We start from the raw sequence: 15,978 nt of genomic DNA on the forward strand, positions 1-15,978 counted from the left end.
TGTAGTCCTCTTGGTTTTTATCCCCACGCTGAGGATAGAGGAGTGATATTTATCTCCAGTCTTAGGGAAGGAAATCTGAGGCACGGACATGCTAAAGCCATATACTAGGCCTTTATTGAGGTAAAATTACCCAGATGCTGATGTTCACTCCATGATTGTTTTGACGTACTTCATACATGAATAAGCTATAGGCACTCCTTTCCCCACAAAATTATCGTATAAATAAGCAAGAGGGCCATATAATAGATGAAGGAATAGAAGGATAGTTCAATATAGTGTATCCTAACATGGGATTTAAAGGCGAGGATAGAAGAGCAGAAAATCTGGGAGAGGGTTCAGGTCTAGTGAATGACACAGTAAAGGTGAAAAGCTGTGGATGCGTTGTGTGACAGGAGGACCTGTAAGGTGTCAAAGCCATCATGAAGGCTAAGCAGAGCTATGTAACTCCAAATCCCATCATCTTTTTCTGTTAGAAGTGCAAAGTGATAGGAAAGTAAGGAGGAGGTAACCACTGAAAATTTGCCATAATGCAAGAGTATGGAATAGTTACACAGGAGGCAAGGGGATATAAGAATTGAGATATTTGTTTTCCAAAATTGTTTCCCAACTGTACCGAGTGATAGGGGCACCCACTCTGAGTTAACAGGATTTTGGTTTGGCCTTCAACAACAAATAAGCCTGGCTGAAGCCAGCCCTTCTGTGCAAGCCTTGAGAAATTGTGCTAAGCCGTATGTTCTCAGGAACCTAAGGAATTTAGCTCATGTCTCATCAGGAGATAACAGGACCAACCCGAGCTGGGACCAGAGGAAACTACAACTGTTACAGCTGCACACCTGCACGTACACCAAAGGGGAGTCTGACTGTGAATCAATGACTTTACGCTACAAATACCTGTAGCCCTCAGAGCCCCTTGAGCTCTCCTGCACGGAAGTGATCTGCCCTTCAGCAGGGACACCTATCAGGCTGCTCCTTGAGGCCGAGAGATCCGTCACCTGGCATCTGATATCGACAGCAAGGTAAGTGACATTTTATTTTAGATCTAAAACATACTGTATACAAGCTACCTTATTTATTATAAGTGTAGTAAGTAGTAGATGTGACGGATGCACTTGACTCCTTGACCAAAGTAGTGGCAGTTTGGGTCAGGCCTCAAAGGAGGTAAAGGTCTAGGCTGTGAGCAGGCCATGACCTTCTCTAGTTCCAACCCGTTCTTTGAAAGCCCGTGCAGGAACAGGGTAACATGGCGAGCTTGGAAAGCGGAACACCAACCATGTGATTAACACATGAATAGCAGCTGGTTCTTCCAAGACTCATTTGTCAAGGAACAGTGATAGTTGTAGGGTACAAAAAGTCTCATGCATACCTTTTCCATCACATGTAATTTGACTACAGGCCAACCACTTTATTCTATAAATACGACAGCCTGAGTGAGCAGTTTTTTGAGCTCTCTCTGCTAAGCAGCTGGCTGCATGATGGTGATCTCCCTCTGAGTTCTGACAGCTATCCACAATGGTGATCTCCTCTGAGTTCTGACACCTATCAAGGTTACTCCTGAAGGTTGAGAGACCCCCTTACCAACTGCAGATCTTTGGTAAGTGACCGATATCTCACGTAACCTTCTATCGCAGGGCATTAGGATCTTGAATTGGTAATTTGAATCATCATTATATCTTCCGTGCCGTAAGTAACAGATTGAACCTTGCCAGCAGACTTTGTTAAGCCTCACTCTTACAATGTCTTACTTCGATAAAACCACTTTTGCCACTACCTTTTGCAGTGGTTCTTTAAGCAGTCTAAATCTCCCAAGCGACGGTAGTGTTTCACTGCCATTTAATTACATTTTTATTACTGTTTAATAATTATAATTTAATCGCCATTCAATCATCGTTTAATAAATCCTTTTGGTTAACCCCACAATGATGACTTCTCTTAATAATTCCCTTGTGACAATAATTAGTGTAGTCAGCAGGATGGTGAGTTTAATCACTGACTACTTACAGAGGCACGGAGTTAGCCCTTCACTGAAATTTTTTGAAGATTGCATGTCTGAAAATTGGGATAATTGGAATAAGATAGAGGAACAGCTAAACCTTGCAAAAGGGAAAATGAAAGATGGTAAAGAAAAGGCAATAATACGCAAAATGTTGGGAATGTGTTTGGAAGCAATCTGACAGTATAAGGAATGCAAGGAGAGGGAAATGTGAACGTTAACAAGATGAGGCTGGACAAACAAAGCAACAAGAAATGTTGTTATTTCTGTGAACAGAACAACTGCTGAAAGAACTCAGGGAGGAAAAAGACATTTTATGTTCATTTACATTTATGTCCCCTTAAGACAGCCAGTAAAATTTTTAATTGATACAGGAGCTCAAATTCCAATGATCTCAAGTTTGGGTGCCCAAAAAACTGAAGTTAAGCCCAGCCATCTGAGGGTTAAAATAACAGGATTTACCAGCAAAAGTAAAATATGCTCCGCAGCTAAAGCAAACTACTTCTTGCCAGGGGAGAAAAGCGTATTAAGACACCAATTAGCAGTAGTTTCAGGGAGACAAAACGTGTTAGGTTTTGATGTATTACAAGCACGAGTTTGGAAACTGCTGGACCGTCGTGTTTTGTCTTTTGGCTGCCCTAGTCCCTGGCTGACCAATAATTGGCAGCTAGCCGTGGGCGTCCGTGAACTGGGGTAGCTGGCTTGCTGCGAGCTGCACCTGCGCTGCCCGACTCCAAAATGACCCATGTCCCTCAGCACCCCATCTCTGCCACCCAGACGGGCGCTGCGGCGGTCATCGCTGACCTAGAAAAAAGCCACATTATGTCCTGAACGCACTCCCTGTATGATTCCCAGTGAGGCCAGTTAAAAAAACAGACGGGAGATGGCGCCTAACCATAGACTAGTGAAAATTAAATACAAACACCACTCGGCTAGCGAAAGTTAAAGGCAAACACCGCTCCTCTTATGGACCCCGTCCCGACCATTGCTGCATTGACCACCCCTCTCCAAACTGCTGCTCCCCCCTGGATGGCAGTGCTGCATGTAAAAGATATGTTCTTTATGGTGTCGCTGTGGGAGGAGGACACAAGAAAATTTGCTTTTACCTGGGATAGGATACAATTTACTTTTAATAGACTTCTTTAGTGCTCTAAGCATTCACTCACGACAGCTCAGTGGAGCTAAACGCTGTATTAGCACTAGGTGGATATATCCTAGGTACTAACTAAGAGGGGTAACCTGTCTGGAAACACTCAGTCAAGACTTGTGTTATCTTTCCTTTCAGGAACAATACCCAGGACAACACCAGCATGCTGCCTGTGGAGATCGGATTGATCATCTGAGGAGTACTGATCCTTTCCACAGGATTAGCCATTGCCAACATGAACCAGCTCCGGTTTACACCTCAACAAGCCTAATGCACTTCTTTTGTTTCTGCTAATCAGTACGGTAACTGCGGTACATCCTGCACCATATATGTTTAATATTGATGGAAGTACAGGAATAGTGGGAATTCCACACAAAATTTAACAGTTATGATCACCAGCCAACAATGCAGTAGGGAGCAAAAAATTGAAAGGGTGAAAGGAAAGTACCACTTTATTACCCAACAAGGTAGGGACATCTCTGTTAGATGTGGTGGGTTAGACTACACAAATGGAAGTGCCCTTCTGACCGTTAAAATGCCAAACCAATCAGAAACAAAAATTAAAACTACCTGTTGGCAGCACCCTGAAGAAGCAGCAGACTGTGTGCTATTTCATAAAGGGAATGGATGTCTGTATAAGAACACTTTATGAAAACTTAACCGTTGATGGAAGTATTACCCATAACATATCCAATCAATCAAATGTATGTGTTTGTAACGTTGTAAGCATTACTGATGTGACTTTAATGACACAGCCCCCGTGACTGAATACGCACTGTTAAAAGAAAATTACATGCTATATCAAGAACTTCTACCTTCCTCCATTGGAATGAACTTGAGCTACTTCACAAGCTACTGGAACATAGAGACAGACAAAACAGTGTGGAAAGAGAGACAGCCCAGCAGAGGGCTACAAGGATGATGAGGGGACTGGAGCATCTCTCCTACAAGGAAAGGCTGAGGGAGCTGGGCTTGTTCAGCCTGAAGAAGAGAAGGCTGAGAGGGGACCTCATAAATGCTTATAAATATCTCAAGGGTGGGTGTCAGGAGGATGGGGCCAGACTCTTTTCAGTGGTGCCCAGCGACAGGACAAGGGGCAACGGGCACAAACTGAAGCAGAGGAAGTTCTGTCTGAACATGAGGAAGAACTTTGTCACTCTGAGGGTGACGGAGCACTGGAATAGGTTGCCCAGGGAGGTTGTGGAGTCTCCTTCTCTGGAGATATTCAAGACCCGCCTGGACGTGGTCGTGTGCAGCCTGCTCTAGGTGACCCTGCTTCGGCAGGGGGTTGGACTAGATGACCCACAGAGGTCCCTTCCAACCCCTACCATTCTGTGACTCTGTGACATACAAGCCTTATTACAAAAGACACGATAACAAAGCAAAACCACATCAATACCTGTACATCATGATAGAGGAGAAATACTATCATATACTAGAAAGAGTGAAGAAGGATGGGGAACACCTCCGGTGGGAAACCCTATCAAGATGATCCCAACAGCAACAGGCATATCGAACGCCATGTTACAGCCCATGATAATAATAATGTTCACTGTTGTGGTGATTTGTATTGTTATCACTGTCTTTTTATATATTCGAGTTTGGGTTTTGGCCCAATCACTATATCTCATTGTAAAACGCACAGAACAGCTTGCTACTGATTATGCAAAACTATCTTACAATTAGCCCTTTTAAATTTTGTATCTATCGCTTAGTCCTCCAGTAGACAACACGATGCCATTACCGCCTCGTTTTTGCAGCACAGAGGCAAGAGGTGACTGTACCACTGCTCTGTGAAGTAAAGTGAATTGACTGTAGCCACGGGCTGGAATGTGACGGGTGCACCCACGCTGACTTAACGGTGCTTTGGTTTGAGCATCACCAACAAACAGGCCTGGCTGAAGCCAGCCCTTCTGTGCAAGCCTTGAGAAATTGTGCTAAGCCGTATGTTCTCAGGACCCTAAAGAATTTAGCTCATGTCTCATCAGAAGATAACAGGACCAACCCGAGCTGGGACCAGAGGAAACTACAATTGTTACAGCTGCACACCTGCACGTACACCAAAAGAGAGTTTGACCGTGAGTCAATGACTTTACGCTACAAATACCTGTAGCCCCCAGAGCTCCTTGAGTTCTTCTGCACGGCAGTAGGCTGTATGGTGGTGATCTGCCCTTGAGCAGGGACGCCTCTCAGGCTACTCCACAAGCCTGAGAGATCCCTCACCTGGCGTCTGATATCAACAGCGAGGTAAGTGACATTTTATATTAGATATAAAACATACTGTGTATAGGCTAGCATAATTATTAGTAGTGTAGTAAGTAGTAGAGTGCTTGACCACCATTGAATTATCGCTTAATAATAGTTTAATCATCATTCAATCACTGTTTAATTATCATTTAATAAAGCCTTTTGGTTAATCCCCCAACGATGACTTCTCTTAATAATTCTCCTGCGACATGGAAATCAGGGTCAGCTGGGAGGACAAAATGCCACTTGTATGACTTCACAGAATATTGGCACTTTTTCTTTTGTTAATAATTTGTTAATATTTGTGGGATAATAACCTTTATTTTCTAAAACTCTTGAAATATGGAGTGTGGTGTCTGTAAACACAAGGATTGTCAAGCCTCTGATATCGTAGGTGCAGGTACTTGTAATAGCTCACGCTTTCTCAGTTTACATAAAAGTTTTAAGTCTTTCTTTAATATTTTAATCTGCATTTGCAGTATGAAAAATCCCAAAGAAACCAGTAGTGCTTGAGTAGCATGAAAAGCAGTGCAATACCTTGCTATTGAAAATAACTGAAAGACCAGTAGTAAACAGCATGAATCAAACACAGCTTATAGGGAACCCTGTTAGAATCACTGAGTTGCCTGCTGCCAGCTTAGTACAGAACCCATGCCTTGTGCAGGCTATAATGGGGTAAAGGAAGTGCTAGAAAAACTGTATTCATTCATATTTGGTTTGTATTTTCTCAGAAATTCTGCTGCAAACAAAAATCCTTCAATTGACAATGCAAAGGTAATGTTTTGATTTGTGCTGTTGAAAGACAGTATACGGTTGGGTAAGTCTCTTCAGCTTCCTGTGAGTTTATCAGCAAACCTTGATTTTCTTCTGCCCAGGAGGAGGAGGAGGAAATTGTCTGCTCAGCTGTTGACCTGATTTGAAAACTCTCTGTGATACACCTGAGTGTTGGATTGCCTGAGTTGCTTCACTCTCCATTTCCTGGAGACGGGGAAAAAAACATAAAGGTAGCTATCTCTGTTTATGTCATATTAAGTTCCACCCAGAAACTCTGTGGGGCTGGGAAGTCGTTTATGATGATGAAGCGAAGAGTTCAAAAGGTACTGCGAACTGCCACAGCTGACACATAGGGATAAATGGCTGAGCTGGAACCCGTTCAGAGGGGTTTCCCACTCACCCAGTTGCATTCAGTCGTACCTCAAAATACTAGCAAATATTTATCTATTTTCCCATATTGGGAGCTTAAACTCTGCAGGTATAGGTGGGGTGTGTGTGCCAGGGCCAGGTCAGTCTCTTTCTGTGACCTCCTTTTCCTGTTATCTAACTCTATTACCTGGAATTAGATGTTAATTGGAGTTCAGAGTCCAATTTTGCACAAGCTATCCTGGCTAAACACCAGTTTAGATATTAAAATCTTAAAGACTAAAAAAAATAACATATTAAAACTTGCTGGTAGGCTTCCTATAACTTCAACTGGAGAAACTATCCTTGTTTTCCTCTCTGTATCAGCTGCACAGCATGGCTTCTGCAGTGAGCTTTGGAACTGCATGCTGGAGTGGTTCCAGTTCCAGTCTGGGTTTAGCTTTCCTAAACTGAGCTGATTGAAAATCAGTCTTAAAAGGTATTTATGTAATATAACATACATATAATAAATATACGTAACATAGTATGCTATACTGCATGCTTCTGCATACTTTTCCTCTTGTAAACTCTTAAGGAAAATGGCTGCAGTCACAGTCTGCTCCAGAGAAGTAGTCAAGTCAAACTGTGACATAATATTTACTTTACCAGTAAACTGTTTCAATGCGCTTTTGAGAGGAAATGTGTTACACAGATATAAAGGAGACTCCTAGTCGGAAATCTTAAGGCTCTTAGACCTACCCTCCTGGTAGGAATCAATGCCAGAGCTAAGCTGATCTAACAAGGATCAAAGAAAGCCTGGCTGGAAGTGAAGAGTGGAAAGGAGGGAGGGGCCTTGTCCCTTTTTGGCAGCAACTATCCTGTGAATGTCTCTGTGGGAGTATCAGACGGAATGCTGCTGAAGGTGAGCAGAAGCAGTCTTTATGTGGAGTTCCTGTTAACATCTCCTTCTATTTTAACAGACTGTAAGGGTAGCAATAATTTAATGTGCAAGTTACATCCAGCTCTGTAACTTAGAAATTCACATATCCTCCTTCTGCAAATGCTTTCCATAATTTATGTAACTGTACATTTTTATACATTTGGGGTGACAAAAATTGGCACTTTTCAGATTACACTTTGTCACTTGTTTGAATCAACCACCTATGAGGTATTAAATAGAATTAAAAGCAAGAAATTGTGGGTCAAGGAATTACATAAATATATTGCTGGAGCTAGATCTTCATCCTTGCATAAAATACAAGAGAATGACTTGCTAGTAGTTAATGTCCTGAATGTTCGCTTGTGTGACTTCTGACTACATAACTGCACATACCCACAGAAAAAGGAACATTGTCCTATAGCAAAAGAGGAGATCTCTGTGGTTGGTGTTTTTTTAATCATAAGTCATTTCTTCATGAGGGACTTCTCAAAAACATGACCAATATTTACTAATGCACATAGGCATCCTGTTGGATATTTCAAAAACTGTTATATCTGTGGCATGTAATTCCTTCATGCATGTGTCTAAAATATATGATCCACATGAAACCATTTTTATTTCTTCATGTACTTGTTCTTGTGATTCTCACCGTCTCAGATTTTTGCCCAGGAATGTTGTGAAATTCACTGGGTTTAATGATTTTTGTCAGGTTGAACAAAGCAGGAGAAAAGGTTCACTGCTCTACTCTAAAAAGAAGTAAGGGCCTTGCTGTCATCTGCTTTCTTCTTCCGAAAATGGAGACATGTGTCTTCCTCCAAGAGTGCAGACATGGGTGTCCCTCTCTCCAAGAGCATCAGGAGTCCCTTTGCCCTGCGGAGGTGCGGGAGAAGCAGAGCAGGTCAGAACCCCAACAGGCAGAGAACGTGGCGATGAATGAAGAGCGAAGCCTTAGCCACAACATTCCTATTGCTGACAAAATTTCCCCCAGTGCTTATTTTTTTGCCTCAGAGGCAGTTTGGGAATTCAGGCTTCATCAAGATGCTTATGGAAGTTAAAGCTACTGTTCTGGGCTGCCTACATTTCCAAGCAGGCTGTACTACATTGCTTACACTCGGACCCCTTTTCACAGGTTTTCATTTGTCTGTTTTCATAACCAGAAAAAAACTACGTGTATGCTGGGGTATTGATGTAACAGCACAAATCCTTTCATCAGAGGCACATGCACAGGTAAATACAGGGGACTGATTTCTTCCTGACTCCGTTTCAGCAGAATCTCTTTTCGTGTTTTAAGGTCTCCAGTCTTCAAAACTCTATCCTTCTCTAACAAAATTATAAATGTTCTTGCAGATACTCACACAAATTTACATCTTGAATCAAAACCAGTCTCTCTAATGACAGAATCATTTGTCTTGGGCTTTAATCCATCAGCTTCACGTGGCTCTCCTAACAGTTCCTCTTATTCCACTGAAAATGAAACAAACTCGCCCCAACCACTTGCAAAGCGTTTCCAATATATTAAAAGGTTCCAATCTGTTGCTTAATTATAAACATATGTTTGTACAGAAAATTTTCCTTGAATGGTGGTGTTACACAACTTGATGAATTTTCACTGATAAAACATGCTGCCGGAGCTACTGCACTGTGATACCTTTTTCTTTTCCCGACAAGGACATTTGCTGCCCAAAACCGCTTTTGCAGGAAGAGAGATTTACTCCAGCCAAAGCTCCCAAAGAGCGCGGGCTCAGAGGTTATCATTCCTGCAGAAACATTTCCAGAAATTAAATATGTTAAGCAAATGCCTCGCTCCCCGACTGTCTGAAAATGGCAGCTAGTGAGGTTTCCATACAACGCTTTCCTTGTCAGAAAAAATATTCCATATGCTGCCCTATCTAGCCCAGTTTTCCGTTTATGAGTGCAGCGTCAAAGGTGTGGGACTTCTATGAATCCCTCTATTTATCCGGCCTCAGTGGCTAGAAGTGAGGCAAACCTGGACATTAGTTTAATCCATGGAACACTGCACAGTCAGGTCTGGAATAAATACAGGACTGGTTGCAGCAGTACAAGCGTCCTCATACGTTCCTTCAAGCCTAAGCGTGACACTTAAAGGGCTCTTCTACAGGAGAAAATACTTCAGTTGCAGAAATAAGCTACTTTCCAGACCCTGCTGGAAGAAGTAACCCCTTGCAGAGGTCGCTGTGTCCTTCTCGGATGGGAACAGCGGCTCCTCTGAACAGCTTCTAACCTGTTTCAGTCAAAACTACTCTGGTTAACCGATGTCAAAGCTAATGTGGCCGCTTTGAGCTGGCGCGAGTCAAATGAGCTAACTCCCAGGAGGAGCTCTATCAGCCTAAGGAGAGCGCAGCGATCCCTGGCCGCCTTTACATGTGGCACTTCTTAATTTTTCCATCTGCCTGCACCCTAAATGTCAGGCTACACCTGCGTTGATGTTTAGCTTCGCCTGTTAATCAGAAATGCCTTTATCCGTGAGGCTCAAGATCAGCTGGGAATAAACTTAGGATTTGTGCTAAACCACATTAAGCCATTGTGTAGTGATAGGACAAGGGGGAATGGCTGTAAACTAAAAGAGGGCAGATTTAGATTAGATATTAGGAAGAAATTCTTCCCCATGAGGGTGGTGAGGCCCTGGCCCAGGTTGCCCAGAGAAGCTGTGGCTGCCCCCTCCCTGGCAGTGTTCAAGGCCAGGTTGGACGGAGCTCTGAGCAACCTGGTCTGGTGGAAGATGTCCCTGCTCATGGCAGGGGGGTTGGAGCCAGATGATCTTTAAGGTCCCTTCCAACCCTTACCATTCTATGATTCTATGATTCTTAAACTGAAATATACGGGTACCTCTGCTTTGGATTGCTTTAAGTTTAGCTTTCTCCCATGGGTGCAGCCTTGGCCTCAGAGGTGCCAATTACAGTTTTGATGAGAGGAAAAAAAAAAGGGGGGGGGGGGGGATTTCTTTTCTGTAGTTCCATCACAGCTGTTGCATTTCAGTGACTGGCCATGATGGTATGCTGAAGCTGTAAGGAGGAGTAAAAAAACAGCAAACCCAAGGAGCTGGTGGGTCAACAGGACAACACGGACCCATCCATCGAAATTAGTTTAGTTCTAAATGAAATTGCCCGTCACAAAGCAGATGTATTGAGGGACGCAAGCAATAGAAAGAGGAGAAACAAGACAGTGGATTCTGAGAACCCTTGTCACAGCAATCCCAGCAGTAGAGAAGGGTTCGTTCCCCGTCCGGGTTGTGTAACGCTGCGATTCAGCCAGCAACGCTCTTCTGAGGAGCGTCCTGGTGAAAGAAACTTCATTGGAAAATGCTGGGCCTGTTTATTATTTTGTTTCATCTCTCTAAACACTTCCATGTGAGCAACTTCGCTCTAAAGAATGCACGTAGGGGGAAAAAAAAAAAAAAAAGACGTTTATTGAAGAGTTTAGCTAGTGCTGCTTGCACTGGGAAAGGTCAACGTGAAAAATCTCATTCCTCTACCATTTCTAGCCAATTTTACCGAAGGAACCACGTGTCGGCCGCCGCAGGGCTGCCCGCCTCGCAAGGAGAGCTCCCTCTGAACGTTTTATGGACTCTTCTGGGCCCGGACCCGTTGCTGGGGCCCTGCCACCCGCCCCTCGGCAGACGAGGGCTCCCAGGCTCCCCGTCTCACCCCCGCGGTCGCTTTTTTCCCCCCTGTCCGTTCTGGTTTTTATCACACAGACCCCCCGCTGGAAATCGCCTTTTATTATTTTGTCGACCCCGTCCCGCCTCCGGCCGGCAGCTCCTCGGCCGGCGCAGGCCGCTGCCAGCCGCCCCGCGGGCGCCGCTGCGGGACGCCGGGCCCAGGCCGAGGGAGGCCGCCTCCCCGCCTGCCGCAGCCGTCACGCTTCCCCCTCCCCCGGCGCTCCCTCGCACCGAGCCGGGCGGAAGGAGCGGCGGCCGCAGCGGCTCCTCCTCCTCCTCCTCCTCCTCCTCCTCCTCCTCCTCCGCCACCACCACCACCGAGCAGTCGGGAGGGGCGGCGGCAGCAGCGGCTCCCGAACACCAGCGGTAGGAGCGGAGCGGGACGGGACGGGACGGGACGGGGACAGAGGGACGAGTGCCGCCATGGGGCTGCGGGCCGGGCCGCGCCGGACTGGCGTCCCCGGGCTGACGGGGGACTCCCGGCCACCTGGGCGGGGTGGCAGGGGCTGAGGCACCCTCGGGGGGACAGGCGGTGGCTGGGGTGACAGGCTTCGGCCCGGGGGGGATAGGCTTTGGCCCCGGGGTGACAGACAGTAGTTGGGGTGACAGGCGGTGGCTGGGGGTGACAGGCTTCAGCCCGGTCGGGGCCCGCAACAGCTCCACGGTTCGTAGAAAGCTGCTCATGTTTCTGAAGCCAACGAGGTGCTTTCAGAGGAAAATGGATGTTTTTCGCTTCTGGTTGCAGCACGGTATGCTGCCTGTGTCCTCAGTTTATCTTTGTTTTCAGTTTTAATGTGTGTGGTTGGCAACAGATGGAAGCCGAAGGTGGTAGTCTTGTCCGAGCTGTTTCGCAATGCTTTTTTTTACCAAACGTCCCTTTCTGCAAACTGCTTGTAATGTACTTTACTTTTTCTTACACTACACATACTTAAAGTGCCTTAATACCAAAACTCTTTAAACTCTTGCTATACCTTAGCCATGTGTAAGACAGATAACAGCGTAAACGTTGACAGTTGGACTTGATGGTCCTAGACATCTTTTCCAACCTTAATGATTCTGTCTCGATATGGAGAAAAGCAGAGTTCCTCCCTGTCGCCGTCCTGTTTCCGGAGAAGAGAGGCTGGGCAGCGGGGAGTGCCTTCGTGGGATATTTCTTCCTCGTTTCTTAGGTTAATGGTGGTTCCTGGAAGCCCCTTCCTGATAAAGAGGAGCAGTTGCGGGAGGAATGTTGTGAAGGGAACGGCAGCAGCGTGGGAAGCGGCTCGGCCAAAAATAGGGACAGCCCGAGTGAGGTGAAGGTGTGGAGAGAAAACAGGCTGACGAGAGGGAAAAGAGAAGTGCTGGTGCAGTGTGTGTTGATGAAGGAGCGGAGGGATAGGTTTTCATGCATCGGGAAGCCTGGCTGCTCTGGGAGGTGGGGGCTTATTCCCTGACACCCCCCAGCACACAGCGTTTTCTGCTGGAGCACGCTTGGTAACCTCGGAAATGGGGCAAAACCAGTGCTGGGGTGTGGCCGCTCTAAAGCTTGAGTGCATGAATGCTTTCCCCACGGCTTGGCTATTTCTAGAATTTCCTGGTTTTAGAGCTGCCGTAAGAGTCATGTGGACCTCTCTCCTCCCACTGTTGCAGCAGATCGCTTGTATGGGGCATTGCTTCCAGTTTTGCCTGTCGCCTGGTCCCCACCCCATTTCTGCTGATTTTTTTTTCCTCAAAGTGCCTCTTTAGCTACTTTGTGACTTCTTCCCCACCTTCCTCCAAAGCAGCATATATGCTACGGTGTATCATAGATAGTAGGGTGTACCATATATAATACAGATTCAGCAAGATTTTTGAAGGGTCTAATGATTTTATGTCTATGTCAACAGCGGTATTTATGTACCTGTCTCTTGCCTGACCTCAGTAGGAGGTCAGGAGCCAAAACAGCTCTGTGAATCTGGGCTTAAAATTTGTGGGGTGGTCATCACCTTCATTCATATGCTACATCACTTCTTTAGCTTGTTCTGCATAGTCCCTACAGGTTTTGAATCGTCAGACTGGAAATTCTGTGAAATGCCCAAAGTCACTGAAAGATATAACAAAAGCAGAGCGGGATGGAGATATTTCATGGAGGTGTTTATGTAGTCGATACAATATATTAAAGAAAATACACTGTAAAGACTGTAGCGTTAGATAATGGCTTAAAATACATAGTCTGATCTACTACAAAAAGTCAAGCCAAGAAGCGTTTCTGGTTTGAAGGCTACAGGAGATGCTGTTTCCTAGACCTCCAGCAAGTTTCAGAAGATGGAGCATCCAGGGGGTCTGTTCAATAACATTGCATTAATCAGAGCTAAGATGGAGCCTGTCTTAGTTCTGTGATAGCGATCTAGGGATAAAAAAAGGAAGCTTTAGTTAAAGCAGAAATGTGATAAAAAAGAGCAGATGGTTTAGTGGTGGCTACAGAAATAGCAGGGCTTTTGAAAAAGTGGAGTTTCATTTATTTTTAGCCGAGGCTCTGTGTAGTCATCCATAGAAACCTCTCTGTCAGCTTCAGATTGCGGTCAGAGGCTTACCTTGAATTAAGTATACAACTGAGTAGCAGCACCAATGTAACTTCTGTTGTTTGTTTTTACGTCTGATACCTTGAAACATATGTTTCTTATTGGATATATTTTGAAATTGTATTAGGTAAACTATTGGAAGTAAGAACTGAGACTTGTCAGCTGCATGTAGTCTTTTGTTTTGGGTTGCTTTTCAAGAAGGTAGCAAAAGCGTTTTTTTTGAAACAAACAAAAGGACTGCCTGTTTACACTCCTGTGAGCAACACTTTCACCTTTTTGAAACTAGAGTTGTTGCCACGCTCTGAAGCTGAGGTGATCCCTGTGCTGTTGGCAGTTTATATGAAAGCAGGTGTGTTTGATGCAAGTGCTGAATTGCCTTCAGGTGGTTCCCCAAGCTGGGAAAGAACGTAGTGCAGTACCGCCAGTGGTAGATAAGTAAGCCAAAGGGCAGCAGTAAATATTTACAGTGTACTTCTATTGTTGCTCCAGGTTGTTCCAGATTTTATCAGAGCTCAGGACAAGATCTTGATAGGAAGTTAGGTCCTGGCTGGGGCAAGCCTGCAGTCAGTTGCGGGTCTTGCTGGTGTCCTTCTGTGAGATGACTTTATTATGTCCTTGTGATGACCAGGCAGCCTATGCTTAGCAGCTGGGTTTTTGTGTGTATGTGTGAAATTCTATCCATACTACTCAGCTGTGGCAGATGCCAAGTGTAGACCAGTGCTAATCATTAAATTGTAGGAACTTAGACTGAACAGGCTTTGTGTGGTTTTCTTTTTTTCTAAAAAGCAAACACAACCCCACACAGTCCCGCTACCTGGCTGTTCCCGGTACAGTGCAGACTGTCACTGCGCTGTCCGATCGGTGGCAATATTCTTTTCTGAGATATACAGAGAAATGGAAGGAAGTTCTTCCCAGACATTGCTTCCTTTTTTGTCTCATGTGGTGTGTTTGAGAGAGAAGGTACTGTCTTACTTGGTTATAGGGAAGGTTAGCACTGGACTTCAGTTTCCTGTCTCCTTTGGAGCCATTAATTAGCATTTATTTCATCATTAGGAAAGGTGGGCCTCCAGTTCAGGCTTTTGGATCCCAGCTTCTGGCAGGCTTAAGAACTGTCAGCCAAATGAATACTATATTAAAGATCCAAGTGAGTTCTGAATCTTCTCAAGGCCTCTCTTTGTGTTAAACCTTACTGTAGCCATTTAGTCAGTATATGTGTGAAGCGATACTCACTCTGATTAATTTGTGCAGGTAATTCACATTCCCAAAGACCTCTCGCTTGGGTAAAAAAGCATGTTCAATTTCTAACTTAGGCCTAGCAAGTTGCTCTGAATTAATTGCTTAAGTTGCCCAAAGCAGACAGTGTGAATATCCCTTTTTTTGTTGCTAGAGAGAACAACTCTAAGTTTGGAAAACTGCATTCATTCTGTAAACATTGCACCTATCTATAGTCCAAGTAACAGGTTCATGACTGCACTTCACAGTGTTTTGAAAAGACTCAGTTTTCCATTAGCTAGAAGAATATATGTATCTTACAAATGTTAGGATTTAGGGGGAAAAATACTTTTTGAAAAAATAATGAGCTGCAACGTAAGCAGCTTTAAGGACTAAGGTTTGCTGATCCCCCATGCAGACTAGATTTGAAGGCCATAGTCTTGCTTTCTTTTAACTTTGCTTCTTTACTGTTGTTGTGAGGTACCTGGGTCTCTGTTTTACTACACGAAATTGGTTCTTTCTTGAGTAAGTCTGTTCCTGTGAAGAATTAATTGATCAGCTGAAAATTAGTATTTCATTACAGCCAGGAATGAACAAAGGGTGTCCATTTGCTCACTGATGAGTAATAATCTTCCTAGTGTTGCTGGACAGCCCTTCGCTGTCTAGAAAGCATGAAAGCCATCACCTTTAACAAAAAGTTGATGTATTTGCACACTTGTACTTACCTCTTTTTCAACTGGGGAGTCCCAAAGTTGTCAGCCTGGTGCAGAGCACAGAGATTTTGTGTGCAGCGCAGGGTACGTCCGTCCAGCTTTGAAGTAAGGTCCCGTAAGCGTGCCTTAGTTTGGGGAGGTCTCACTTGAACAGCTTCGTGTTGTCTGGCTGCTTCTGCAGCCCGGACAGTGTAGATGTAGGAAGCACTGGCAGAGGAGGAACGGAAAACTTTTGTCTGCCTTTTGTTCCTGCTGACTCGCAAGGCTGGGGAACGCTGGAACCCCCGCTTTGCTCATAGGGCTGCTCCTGGGCTGTGCTCTTCAGGCTCAGGCACAGAGACTAATTACAAATCGGTGGCCTGAAATGAATGATGAGCTGTTTTGCTAGTAA

At 44.8% G+C, this 15,978-nt stretch overlaps 1 protein-coding gene across 2 annotated transcripts in view; it reads left to right on the forward strand.

Annotated features, from left to right (window-relative positions):
* The first annotated feature begins 1,454 nt into the window (after positions 1–1,454).
* ANXA11 (annexin A11) overlaps positions 1,455–15,978 on the forward strand; it is a 36,441-nt gene continuing 21,917 nt past the window's right edge. The window contains exons 1-4 of one of the 2 annotated variants that reach the window (XM_075422961.1): positions 1,455–1,591; positions 3,276–5,384; positions 6,116–6,158; positions 6,260–6,388. The gene's annotated coding sequence lies outside the window, so the exon portion shown is untranslated. Of the gene's footprint in view, positions 1,592–3,275; positions 5,385–6,115; positions 6,159–6,259; positions 6,389–11,410; positions 11,489–15,978 lie in introns of those variants that run through there. The other variant, XM_075422962.1, reaches the window with a different exon arrangement.

This window comes from Opisthocomus hoazin, chromosome 6 (assembly GCF_030867145.1).
Source record: "Opisthocomus hoazin isolate bOpiHoa1 chromosome 6, bOpiHoa1.hap1, whole genome shotgun sequence".
Taxonomy (NCBI): Eukaryota; Metazoa; Chordata; class Aves; order Opisthocomiformes; family Opisthocomidae; genus Opisthocomus; species Opisthocomus hoazin.